At 39.8% G+C, this 13,055-nt stretch overlaps 1 long non-coding RNA gene across 1 annotated transcript; it reads left to right on the forward strand.

Annotated features, from left to right (window-relative positions):
* Window positions 1-99: 99 nt before the first annotated feature.
* On the forward strand, window positions 100-9,878 carry LOC115291785. Its single transcript, XR_003908670.1, has 4 exons — window positions 100-574; window positions 3,374-3,479; window positions 9,400-9,452; window positions 9,595-9,878. It is a non-coding gene; the product is annotated as an uncharacterized LOC115291785 (long non-coding RNA).
* The last annotated feature ends 3,177 nt before the right edge of the window (window positions 9,879-13,055 follow it).

The raw sequence follows: 13,055 nt of genomic DNA on the forward strand, positions 1-13,055 counted from the left end.
GGTCACGCGCCGCTAGGCGGCGGGGTGCGCGCGCCGCTCGGGGGCTGGGCTGCTTTTCACGTGGCGCGCAGCGCGGAGTTGGGGCGCGGGCGGGGGCAGGGACCGGGTGGCTGCCAGGTAGTGCTTTGAACCTCGGAGGGTTTATAGTCCCTGAGGTCTCATTGACCTGTCCCCAGAGTGAGGGACTGCCCCGGTAAACAGCACTAGGACTCTTTGCTTATCTGGCCTCGAGGGTTCGCGCGTCATGGTGCACCGCCCACTTGGTTCCCAGGTTAGGAGTGGGCCCTCTACGCTGCAGGATTCGGTGTGAACGCTGGAATTTAGTGATGAGTCATCTTCGGTACAGCAATTCCAGGAATGTAAAGGCCCGGGATTAACCAGGCCGACTTCAAAATGCAAAGACAGCTGGACCAGAATAGAAAATCACAACCCCTGGATCCTACCTTGGGTTCTCTTATTAAATAAACCTTTGTCCTTGGACAAGGGATTTGATTTGTTTCTCCATCCATAAAGTATGGATAATACTTGCCCTGTTTAATCTACAAGGTTCATTTCTTTTTTAAGCATGATAAAAGTAAGTTTGATCAAGTAATGGTGCCTTCTGTACCTTAGCTACGAAAGCTTTTCTGTGGTTTTTGGTTTAAGTTGTAGTGGCTAGAAATGAATTTGGGAGCCAAGGAGGTTTGTTAATTTGAGAGAGTTCAAATTAATTGATCAGTTTAAGAACTAAGCATTGAGATTTTACTGCAGGGTAAAACTGCAATTAACTGGCAAAATCCTGACTCTGGGTTTAATTAAGTACTTTTAATTAACATATTTGCCCTAAACTCAGTCTTTTCAGAAATTACTTTTTATAATTTTGAAACGTCATGAGTACAAATGAGAAAAATATTTAGCAATTTTTTTACTAATTGTATAAATTTAGTATATAATCAATGACATTAACTTGCTTTCCTCCTAAAGGAGTAAAGTAACTTTTTTCTTGATGCTCATTTATGTGAGAAACTTTATGCCTCTTACTGGCTGCCAAAATTTCATTTCTGGCTGAGTTATAGGAACTCTGGTGGAGTTATAGTGGGAGTTATAGTGGGATGATATACTTGGACAGTTTAAACCAGAGATGGAATGTTTTTAAAACCTACAGTGTCCCTGCTTTTGAAACCTGTTTCTAAAGGGTCCTCTGTAAAAATTAGACCTTCTAGCTAAGTGACATAAGTCAGGCGGAGAAGGACAGATACCATATGTTTGCACTCATAGGTCTAGCAGGAAAACAAGAGAAACCTAATGGAGAACCAGGGGGAGGGGAAGAGGGAGAGAGAGTTGGGGAGAGAGAGGGATGCAAAACTTGAGAGACTGTTGAATGCTGAAAATGAACTGAGAGTTGAAGGGGAAGGGGGAGGGGGGAAAAGTGGTGGTGGGGATGGTGAGGGCACTTATGGGGAAGAGCACTGGGTGTTGTATGGAAACTAATTTGACAATAAACTATTAAAATAAATAAACATTTAAAAATGACAATAAAATAAAATTACATGTAAAAAAAAATTAGACCTTACTTTGGATCAAGATCACATACTGGCAGGGCCCTCATGTGGAAATTGCAATTACTTAAAATAATACAGTTTTATGCTTTTAAAACTGTGTATATGTGCTAAAAATTAAGTGACAGGAAGGCACTGGAGAGTGAGGGGGAAAAGGAGACAGCATAATGCATTATTGAGGGAGAGGGATATAGATTTCAAGGAATTGTGAGAGTACATGGCATATCAGTCCACTTATTAAAACTTAATCAGCAGGCTACTCTATAAAATGAGAAAAAATGATTTGAATGTGATTCAGAAATAGTTAAGAGTACAAATCAGTAAAATGAAAGGGGAAATATGAAGATAGCCTCAATAAGAGAGAATGAAGCTGCCTGATAGAAAGTTTTGAAGAGGGACGCCTGGGTGGCTCAGTTGGTTAAATGTCCTACTTCAGCTCAGGTCATGATCTTGCGGTTTGTGGGTCTGAGTCCCACATAGAACCTGGAGCTTGCTTTGGATTCTGTGCCTCCCTCCCTCGCTACCCGTCCCCTGCTTTCTCTCCAACATAAAAAAAAAAAATTTAAAAATTAAAAAAACAGTTTTGAAGAAATGTTTAATGTTAGACTCATCTTCTTGCTCATTATAATAAGCCCTATCTCAACCACCATGGTTGCATCTCTTTTCCTTGCACCAAATAAGTCTAAGCAGCATCCCCCAACACTATAGTAGGCCTTGAAACTATCGAGGCAGCCTGGAGAGTTCTAAAAACCCTGTAGAAGGCGAAGGAGCATTGGTGGCTTGTTGTTCTTCACAGTGATGGAAGGACCTCACTTCCCTGTCTTGTGGCTAGCTGAAGGAGATGCCAGAGATGCAGTGGGGGCACTGGAGAGTGAGGGGGAAAAGGAGACAGCATAATGCATTATCGAGGGAGAGGGATATGGATTTCAAGGAATTGGGAGAGTACATGGCATATCTGTCCACTTATTAAAACTTAACCAGCAGGCTACTCGGGTAAAATTAAGTATATTTCAAGATAGGTCTCCTGATTAGGATTTTTATTGAAAAAAGAAGAAAGACCAAATGAAGGGCACTTCCTCCTTTGGCCACCCTTTTTAGGTTTCCTGTGAGCAGGAACTGTCTATTTACCATGGCACTCCACACTGAGACATAGTATGTGCTCAGTAAATAGTAAATGGAATAAATGCATGAATAGGCTTTGGCATACCTGATTAAGATGGCCCTATGACCCAATTCCTGCACAAAAGCCAGGAAATAGGCCGAATGGAGGATCCTTTCATAAACCATACTAGCTGGGAGGCAACGTACTGATACAGTTAAAGCATGAACTTTGGCTTTTATGAGATACAGGTTTCAGATCCCTTCTCTGGAGATCAGATTTATTTAATTCTGATTTTGTTACTTAATACCTTTAAGCTTTGATTTCATTATCTGATAATGAAGAACATTGTCTGTTTCATAGGGCATTATAAGGCTAAATCTTAAGTGCTTACCATAGTACTTAGTTCAAAGTAAATATTCCATGAGTAGTGGCAATTATTATTAGCATTAATAGTAATAGTAGTTGTTACAACTATTATTCTCTCACACTTACTTTATCATGATCAAGGTAAAGATAAAGTTGAGAATAACCTTTACTCGTGATAGCATAATTTACTGCATAAACTGTGGTTTTCTGCCAGGGCCAGACCATGTTTTAGGGATTGAAATTGAGAGGTTGGTCTGAACTCTCCTCACCCCTGAGTCTTGACTCCCAAAATTTATGCTTATTGTCTTGCCCCCTAGTTATATCAAGACATCATGACTTCTAAAATGGATTTCTACCTTCATTCCAGCTACCTCTGGATTCAGATAGGCGTTCTGAAGCCCTGCTTTCATTACTTCAATCCATCTCTCTCCCTCCTCCGCTGACCCCTGTCTCCTGCTGGTTACCAGATGAAGGTCAGTTGCTTAGCCTGGCATGAAAGGTTTTGAATTATCTCCATTGCTGAATCCCTTTCAGTTTGGCTTATCCACTTTGCCCTGGGATGGTTTCAAGATCTGCCATCATCCTACCAACTCTAGTCTAAATCTCAAAAGTCCAGTTTAAGGCAGCTTTGAAGTTCAGAGGGAGCTGTAGTCTTTAGGTCCATCATGAGGAGACATGGCTCTATATAGATAGGAGCCCAGAGTGAGTCTGCTGCCTGTTTGGTCATTTAGGGTCTACAGTTTGGTTATCATTAGCAGTTTCTTTCTCTTCCTTTGTGTATTCTTGCTGTAGAATTGATAAATTAAGAGGCTTTCCTGAATATCTTCCCCAAACCAGCCAGTCTTCTTTACTGAAATTTTTTGAACATTCAAATAATGACATGACATTTTTTGGATCTGGATGTTTTTGGCTAAGCACTTGTTAGAGCTATAAAAGCATACTGATGACTACTCCCATTGAAATCACTTCAGTTAAGGGTTTTTCTCTCAGTTGAGATATTTTCCTTGGCAACTGTTTTGGGAATCTGGGTGGCTATATATCTTTTTAATTTTATGCACTTGCTTAGCCTGTATTTCATAACTGGTTGTTTTACCTTTTCATGGATAGCAAGTCATAGCAACAACCATGAACAAGTGAAAATACTTCTAGCCCCCAGTTTGTTCATTCTCAAATACTCATAGAGAATCTCTTGTGTGTAAAACAGTGAACAATACATTGTAAATGTATAGGGATAACTGAAAATAATGTCTAACATTTATTGGTTGTTTTCAAATGCCAGGCACTATCCTAGGGGCTTTGTAGTCATTATTTTACTTAATCCTGATACTCATTCTATAAGGTAGGTATTATTATTCCTATTTTACAGACAAGAAAATTGAGATGTAGTAAAATTAAGTAACTTGCCAACTCACACAGTTATGATGGGGCTGAATAACCAAATAGTAGAATATGACTCCACAGTTTATGATTTTGTCTAAATACAATCACTGCCTTCAAGATACTTATAGTAACATAGATTAAACATGAACCCACAATAAAACAAATAATTCAGTTTAAAAATGGGCAAAGGGTCTGATGGACATTTCTTCAAAGAAGATACACAAATAGACAATAAATACATGAGAAGATGCTCCATATCATTAACAAAAGAAAATCAAAACTACAAAGAGATTCCACTCCTACCCATTCAGATGGCTAAAACCAAAAAATGAGTGCTGGTGAGGATGTAGAGAATTGGAACCCTCCTACCCTGCTGGTGAGACATAATATGGTACAGTTACCTTGGAAACCAGTCTGGTAGTTAGTTCCTCAAAAGTAAAAAAACAAACAAACAAAAAAAAAACAACAAAACATGAATTACATATAACCCAGAAATTCCACTCCTAGGTATAGACCCAAGAGAACTGAAAACATGTTCACACAAAAATTTGTACACAATGTTCATAGCAGCATTGTTCATCATAGCTAAAAAGTGGAAACAACTCAAATTTCTATCAACTGGTAAACTGACAAATAAAATGTGGTTCTTCATACGATGGAATTTTATTTGGCAATATAAATAAATGAAGTACTGATACATGTTACAACATGGATAGATTTTGAAAACATGAGAACACATAAGGCACAACTTATGAATGTACTAAAAACCACTGAATTATATACAGTTAAGTAAATGAATTGTATGGTATGTGAACTTTATCTGAATAAAACTATTATAAATCTAAAGTTACTAAAATAGGAAGGAACAGGGGCATCTGGGTGGCTCAGTTGGTTAAGCATTCGACTTCTGCCCAGGTCATGATCTCACGGTTCATGGGTTTGAGCCCCACATCAGGTTCTGTGCTAACAGCTCCGAGCCTGGAGTCTGCTTTGGATTCTGTGTCTCCCTCTCTCCTTGCTCCTCCCTACTCATGCTCTGTCTCTCTCCACCTCTCAAAAATGAATAAATGTTAAAAAACTTAAAATAGGAAGGAACATTTGGTAGCTGGCATAACCAAATACTGTGAAAATTCAGAGTAAATACACCTTTCCAGACTGTTGCAATTAGGAAAGCTTTCACTGTATGATGGCATTCTGGTAGAGATGGGATGAGGCATATGGAATTGGAGGAAAGGAAAAGAAGAATGTATTTTTTGAGAAAGAATGACAAAAACAAGAAGCGAGTTGCAGCCAATGTCTGGGAAATGGTGGAGAGTCTGGTTTGGCTGATGTGCTTTGTGCTGATGGTTACGATAGCCAAGTATTGCCACACTTTGGAGAATAATGGGAGAAGATATTTAAAATAGTGACTTTGCTCCCCAGATCGAAGGTGTGCTGTTATGATATGGTGTAATGGAAGAGTAAAATTTTAAATGATAATTTGGTCTAAATCATGGTGGGAGAGGTATGAATACCAGGTGAGGAGACCATCTCTGATTCATTTCTTTCTGGAAGCTCTATATCCCATTTCCTTATCGGCTCATGGAAAGACTGCCAGACTTGGGGCAGTCTGTTGAAAAGTAGCACCTCTAGAAAGAAACTTATAGCTGAGTACAAAGTATTCCTCACGGTTCAGAACTGTGGTAGCATCGGGTGTCTCTCCACTGCATCAGAGTGAAAGTCAAGAGTATGTCAAGCCTCAATACCTGTAGCACAAATTAGAGAAGTGGTATGAACTGATCGCAATAATTTCATTCCATTATGTTGCATTTCACAGTTATTTTTTTGAGCATATTAGGTAAATAAAAGTCTATGCTAGGGGTTATAGGAGCTTAAAAAAAGATGTCACTCAACAGTTCATGTTAATAGATGTAGTTGTAAGTTTATTTTGAAACTTCCTAAGTGTTTCCTTCACTCAGCCACTAAAAGTGATTGGAGGAACTGAGAGGAACTGGAGATTAAAAGCAAGAAACTAAGTGCTTCATGTATAGTCAGGAATGAGGGATCTAGGGCAAAGCTGCTTCTGGCACCCATCCCCAGCAGTAATAACAGAATCACTAAGCCTTCTCACTGGGGACTGTCACACACCTGTCCCTTCAAAGACATGCTAACTCCTCCTCACTTTTCTTTTCATCTGGTTGATCAGAGGCACCAGATGCCATACAGGTAAACCCTTTCAATAAAGAGACTATTTAGAGAAATTGTTGGCTATGATTGTGAACTGGAGAGCCAAATGAAAGGTAATGTGACTGAAGCATTTAGGTATCCACCTCAACTGTACCTGGTCCCCTCACACTTAACACCTGCATAGTGCTAGATCATAGAATTCTCATAGTTTTTCTGTAAATATGAGGTGAAAAGGGTATAATCCCTAGAGGCCATACCTGGGTACACTGTGGGAGTTGTCTGTTTTCATATGGTTAATACTCATCTTTAGGAGAGTATAAATTTATTTTTTCCTTTTTTCTCTTTCCTGTTATATACTTAAACTTTGTAACACTGCATCTGATTTAATTTTGTTAATTTGTTAAAAATACTTATGGGTGCCTATAACATATGGAACACCATCATGGACATATGGAAGACAGACCTAGCCTTGCCCTTAGAGAGCTTTTAGTCTAGTAGTATTGATGAGATCTGCATACAAATAACTATAAAATAAAGTAGACCAGGTTGTAAGAATATTTTTAGTGATGTAGAAATGCTCACAAAACAATGTCATGAGGAAAATTAACCTGGGCTCTAAACTGTATATACAAACTGAGTTCTCTTACAAAGTAAGTATGGTGGAAGCAGGGAGGAGCAGAGATTGTATCTCGTGGGGGTGGGGAATCAGGAAGGCTTTAAGATGTATATCTTCTCTAATGATGAAAACTTTCCTTTGAAGTAAATATCTTAGATATAGATAATGATTTAGATTTAGATATAGATAATTTTATTGAGTTGAAAAGGCATTATTGCATTCCTACAACTTTTTTTCTCTAAGACATTTGACTATAGTCTCTCTTTCTCTGTCTCTACCCCCCACCCCCACCTCTCTTTGGACTATAGCTCTAGTAGCCAGAAGCTGGCATATTACCTTTTAAATTTTATATGATTTTAGATATGTCTTTCAAATTTTTTACTACGTTTACCACAGGGAGATATTTTGAGTCCATGGTTATTGTCATTCACTAGTCATATTCCTAGTTAGAATATATAAGCTTGGGAAAAAATCTTTCCACTTGTCTCACTGATCACAGATATGTTTTATTTGTTTATTGGCTGGCAAAGTCTGCTCTTTTATGCTCTTGTTCTTCTGCAGACTTCTGTATCTGTAGAGTGCATATACTTCAAGGTCTAATAGGCCTCTAGGAAAGAGACTTCTTGTAATATTCCACCAGGAAGCTGATGAGCTTCTTGTTCTGTTGCTGCATGCCCTGGGTGTGGGACTTTCCACAGTGTGTGGTGAAGTTGTAGAGGTTTGTCAGGACAGAATTTAGGTGACATGTATAGGCTTCAGCTAACTTGAAAGGTGAGTCTTGATTCTATATGGCCTTGAGTGAATTATCTACCCTCTCTATGCTTTGGTTTCCTCACCTGTAAAATGGAAACAATATTGGGGTGCTTGGGTGGCTCAGTTGGTGAAGCTTCTGACTTTGACTCAGGTCTTGATCGCAGGGTCTGTGAGTTCAAGCCTCACATTGGGCTCTGTGCTGACAGCTTGAAGCCTGGAGCCTGCTTCAGATTATGAGTCTCCTCTCTCTCTGCCCCTCCCTCATTCATACCCTGCTTCTCTCTCAAAAATAAGTAAGCATTAAAAAATGTAATGGAAACAATATCTACTTCATAGGCTCATTTTTAAGATTAAATTTGTAAGCATTTGTTATATAGTTGCTATTCGTATGGTGTATCATAGCCTGGAGGCAGATTTTTTTTTCTCCTTAATAGATTATAGAAAAAAGAGGGAGCAGAAAAATATGCTGAGAGATATAATAATCTTACCTTTCTTTCCTTCTCTGAAATAGTAAGGCACGAAAGAACACATAAGGAAATAATTTTTATACAATGTGATCTAATGTGATGACAAAGGTATATTCAAAATACAGAAGGGGGAATGATGAACTGAACTGGGATCTGGGAGGGCTTGGAGAAGAAGTGCTTCTTGGGCAGAGTTTTGAATGATTAGTAGGTAGAGAGGGGCTGGTGAGAGTGGTGGTGAGGGGGACGTGCCAGATGAGGAGGGTCTGGACAGCATCATAACTTAGGCATGGTACTGGTGGAGCTTGGAGTGTGGGGGAGTCTTGAGAGATGAGACCAGAGAGGAGACTGGATCCAGCTAATAAGATTGACTTCACCTGTATGTAGATGTATATTTGTGTAAGAGCTTCTCAAAGGGACTGAGCGTCCCCTGAGCCCTTTCTCCTACGTTTTTCAGAGGTGTCCTAGGCTTGTTAATTCCATTCCTGTTAAAGTGGAGTCCTGGCTACACAGTACTGTCTCTTGGGTATTTCTTTCTGTTTGGGAAGCATCGCTTTATAACTCCCCAGACATGCCTGCACATCTACTGTTTTACCTCCTCCACTGCTAACTCTCTCCCAGCCACATCCAGAAACTCAGCAACAGTTGTTTGGGAAGCTGTCACAGACCCCTCAGATATCATCTCAGGGCTGACTTTGATCCAAATGAATTGAAATGTGACTCACCTAGAGAGACAGATTTGCACATTATAGAAACAGAGTTTCAGGTTCATATAGCAAATCCAACAAATAAGCACAGGATTAGCCTGAGTGAACTTGATTCAGTGGGGTATCCCACACAGAATGCTGAGGTGCTGGAAACCTGTCTGCTCAAAGTGTGTGTGGTTGGGGTGCAGCCTAGCCGGGGTGCTTATGAGGCCTTCTTCAGACCCAGGAGGGGCATGGCTGGGCTACGCTGGCCCACACTCTTTCTTGGCTGAGACAAATTTTCTACCTTTCTGTTTGTTCCTTACAGAATGTCTTGCTTTTTGGTGAGCATCAATATATTGCTGCTGGTTCATGATGCAGGTGAGTCACTTTTCAAAAAACCTTTGTGGGTATTTCTGAAACAGTGTTGGGGATAGTGAGGAAAATAGTGATTTGGAGATTTAAGAAAAACCAAGCAAATGATTTAATCTTCTGGAATAACAGTGCTGTATTTGTTTCACAGGCAATGTTGAAGAACAGATGGGAAAATCTAACAGTTCAACAAATTGTAAAGCATTGTTTACGTTTTAAATGAGAACCACTACCTCTACCCCCAATTTGGTTTGTCTATTTGAGTATATACTAATTACACTTGTTCACACTTATGCTTTGAACTTATCTAACTGAAACAAAAATATCTAGACATTCTTCCCCACTTCACGTCCCTCTGACAAGTGTCGATTTCAGGTAGTGTATCACAGAATATTTGATATCAGACCTGTCCTGAAAGACCTGGATGGGCAGTCAATGCAGGATTTTTATAATGCTTTTTTCTCAATTCTTCAAAAAAGTTGGGATGAATAGTATACATATGTTGAAAATGTTAATGTAATTCAACTAATCAAAAGTATATATGCAAAAAACCTTTATAGAAACATGTGTCCAAAATCTTCAATGTAAATACTTTGCAAAGCGATCAAACATATTTATAGTTTTCAGACACAGGCCATCTCTTAGGGACCTGCAGCCATTCTGCCAGTTCCAAAGGTGGCAGCAGCTTGAAGGCATGGGTTCCAGAGATCCACTCAGGAGTTAGTGCAAGGCCTGGTTCATCCAGATTACATTTACTTCCTGTTTTCTTTTGATGCTTGGGGTGTGTGTGTGTGTGTGTGTGTGTGTGTGTGTGTGTGTGTAGGGAGGCAGTCCACTTACAGTCAAGAAAAACCAGATAAAGGAAAGAGTGTGTATATAGGTGAGAAAGAGACAGGTGTATTAGTTCTAATAATATAGCAATATTGATAGCCTCAGACATAGTATCTTTCTACAGCTTTCAAAGTGTTTCCTAACATTATTAGCTGTTTGCTGAGCTTTTGCTAAGTTTCTTAGGCTTTGGGAAGCTAAAGACATAATGGGCTAGAAATACAGCACAGATTAAAATAGACAAAAGAGTTATTCATATTAAAAAAGGATCATCTATAGACACATCAGACACATCACCAATTACCTCATCAGTAAATTGTGTTTCACAATTCTTTGGCTAGAGGCTTTGGATTCCTGAGTCTGAGACCCTTTCCCTTGGGACCAGGAAGGGTACAGCAGTAGCAAGACCTCCTGGGTATAACCAGAGAAGCTAGAATTAAGGCCCTCTTATGAGTAAGCTCCATCTTTTTATAAGAAATTAGTGGGGGGGGGGGTGCCTGGGTGGCTTAGTTGGTTAAGTGTCCGATTTCAGCTCAGGTCATGATCTCACGGTTCATGGGTTCTAGCCCTGCGTCGGGCTCTGTGCTGACAGCTAGCTCAGAGCCTGGAGCCTGCTTCAGATTCTGTGTCTCCCTCTCTCTCTGACTCTCCCCTGCTCAGGCTGTCTCTCTCAGAAATAAATAACAAAAAAAATTTTTAAAAATTTTTAAAAATTAGGAAGAGAGGCAGCTTACTAAGGTATCCACCCATCTGGTCCACTCTTTCTGTCTCTCTGAAAAATGGCTGAGCCACGTCATATAAAAACAGCCCCGAAGATCCCAACGTGGATATAGCAACCCCATTGCAGGTATTTTTATCATAATTATACATTAGAAAACTATAACTCAGAGAGAATAAGTGACTTGCCCATTGCCAAATGACTTGTAAGGGGGGCTTAGAACTAGAACTTAGATTTACAAATCTTCAGACCAGGACTTTTCTTATAACTATGATCCACTGCTTCTTGATTGTAACCACATTAGACAAATAATTTGAGGAAGAAAACATTTCAGTTTTTATATGTGTATCTATTCTTCTAAAGGTTATCCAGGTTGTTTCCCCTTCCCTCTTTCTTTCCATTCTCATCTGTCTTCCTTTATATTAATTCATTTATTTAATTAGTCATGATTCATTCATCAATTTTAAAATGAGTGTCTCCTGGTAGACAGAAGAACGCAGTTCAGATTGAGGCTGTGGAGCCAGACTACGGGGGTTTGCGTCATAGCTCTACTACTTACTAGCTGTGTCTCTGAGCAACTTCACCTCACTTGTGCCTTGGTTTCCTCAGTAGCAAATTGGGGGATAATGATAGTAACTATCTCCACGTTAGTGTGCAGATTAAATGAATTAAATTCAGGAAAATCTATTAGAGTATGTCTAACACAATGGAAATCCTTAATAAATGTCATCGGGTGTATTAATCAGAATTCTCCAGAGAAACAGAACAAAATCTATGTAAAGAGATCATGTGATTATGGAGGTAAGAAGTCCCAAGAACTGCAGTGGGAAAGCTAGAGACCCAGGAAAGTGATGGTCTGAGTCTGAAGGTTTAAGACCCAAAAAGAGCCTTTGTTTCAGTTTGAAATCTCAGCTTAAACAGCCAGACAGAAGTTCCCTATTACTCAAGGGAGGGTCAGCGGTTTTGTTCTATTCATGCTTTCAACTGATTGGAGGAGGGCCACCCACATTAGAGAGGGCGGTCAGCTTAGTCTACCAACTCAAATGTTGATATCATCCAAAACACCTTCTAAGATGTGCCGAGAATAATGTTTGACCAAATACCTGGGCATCCTTTGACCCAGTGAAGTTGACACATAAAATCGATCACACTGGGAAGGTTTTAACTGTGTCAAGTCCTGTGGTAGGCACTGGTGAAACGGGATGGTTCAGATATGGTCTCTGCACTCTGTGGACAGTCTATGTCCAACCCCACCAATAGCCACATGATTGCCATTGATGAATGAGCAGATTGCAACTATTGTTTAGCTGGAATGTACCCTACTAGATATCTCTCTCGCTGATCTTTCCTGGGCTGATGGCTCAGAAGCTTCCTTGCCTACCAACATTTCCCTTGGTGCTTTGCCTATGTTTTTCTTCTTTCTTTTTTTAAGTTTATTTCTTTATTTTTGATAGAGAGAGTGAGTGGGAGAGGAGCAGAGAGAGAAGGAGAGAGAGAATTCCAAGCAGGCTTCTTACTGTCAGCACAGACCCTGATGTGGGACTCGATCTCATGAACTGTGAGATCATGACCTGAGCTGAAACCAAGAGTTAGATGCTCAACCAACTAAGCCACCCAGGTGACCCTATGTTTTTCTTCTATTTCATCTCACTTGATTATATTACACTGACTGGTTCTTCCTCCTTTCTGATGGCTGGTACCTGAACAGTATCTCTAGGAGAAAAAAAGATTGCCTTCTTATTTGAGTCCCTTTGTCCATAATGCCCAGAGAAGGCTTTGACAAATATAGTGATCCCATCCATAGTCAGTTTTAGGAAGACGTCCCTTACTCAGGTCTCCCTCTGTGTCAGCAAAGTGCCCATGTAATAACACCAAAAATGAAAAAGTGGCATAGAAGAAACCTGTTCTGCCTTAACTCTCCAACAAATTGTTACTGAAGCACCACAACAATGAAACATACACAATGTAAATAGTATTTCAGGCTTTTAATCGTCTTTCATTTTGCAGTTAAGATTGTTAAATTCTACTCAGAGCATTTAACATAGGAGAAGCAAAGGATCAAAGGA

Source organism: Suricata suricatta, chromosome 5 (assembly GCF_006229205.1).
Source record: "Suricata suricatta isolate VVHF042 chromosome 5, meerkat_22Aug2017_6uvM2_HiC, whole genome shotgun sequence".
NCBI lineage: Eukaryota > Metazoa > Chordata > Mammalia > Carnivora > Herpestidae > Suricata > Suricata suricatta.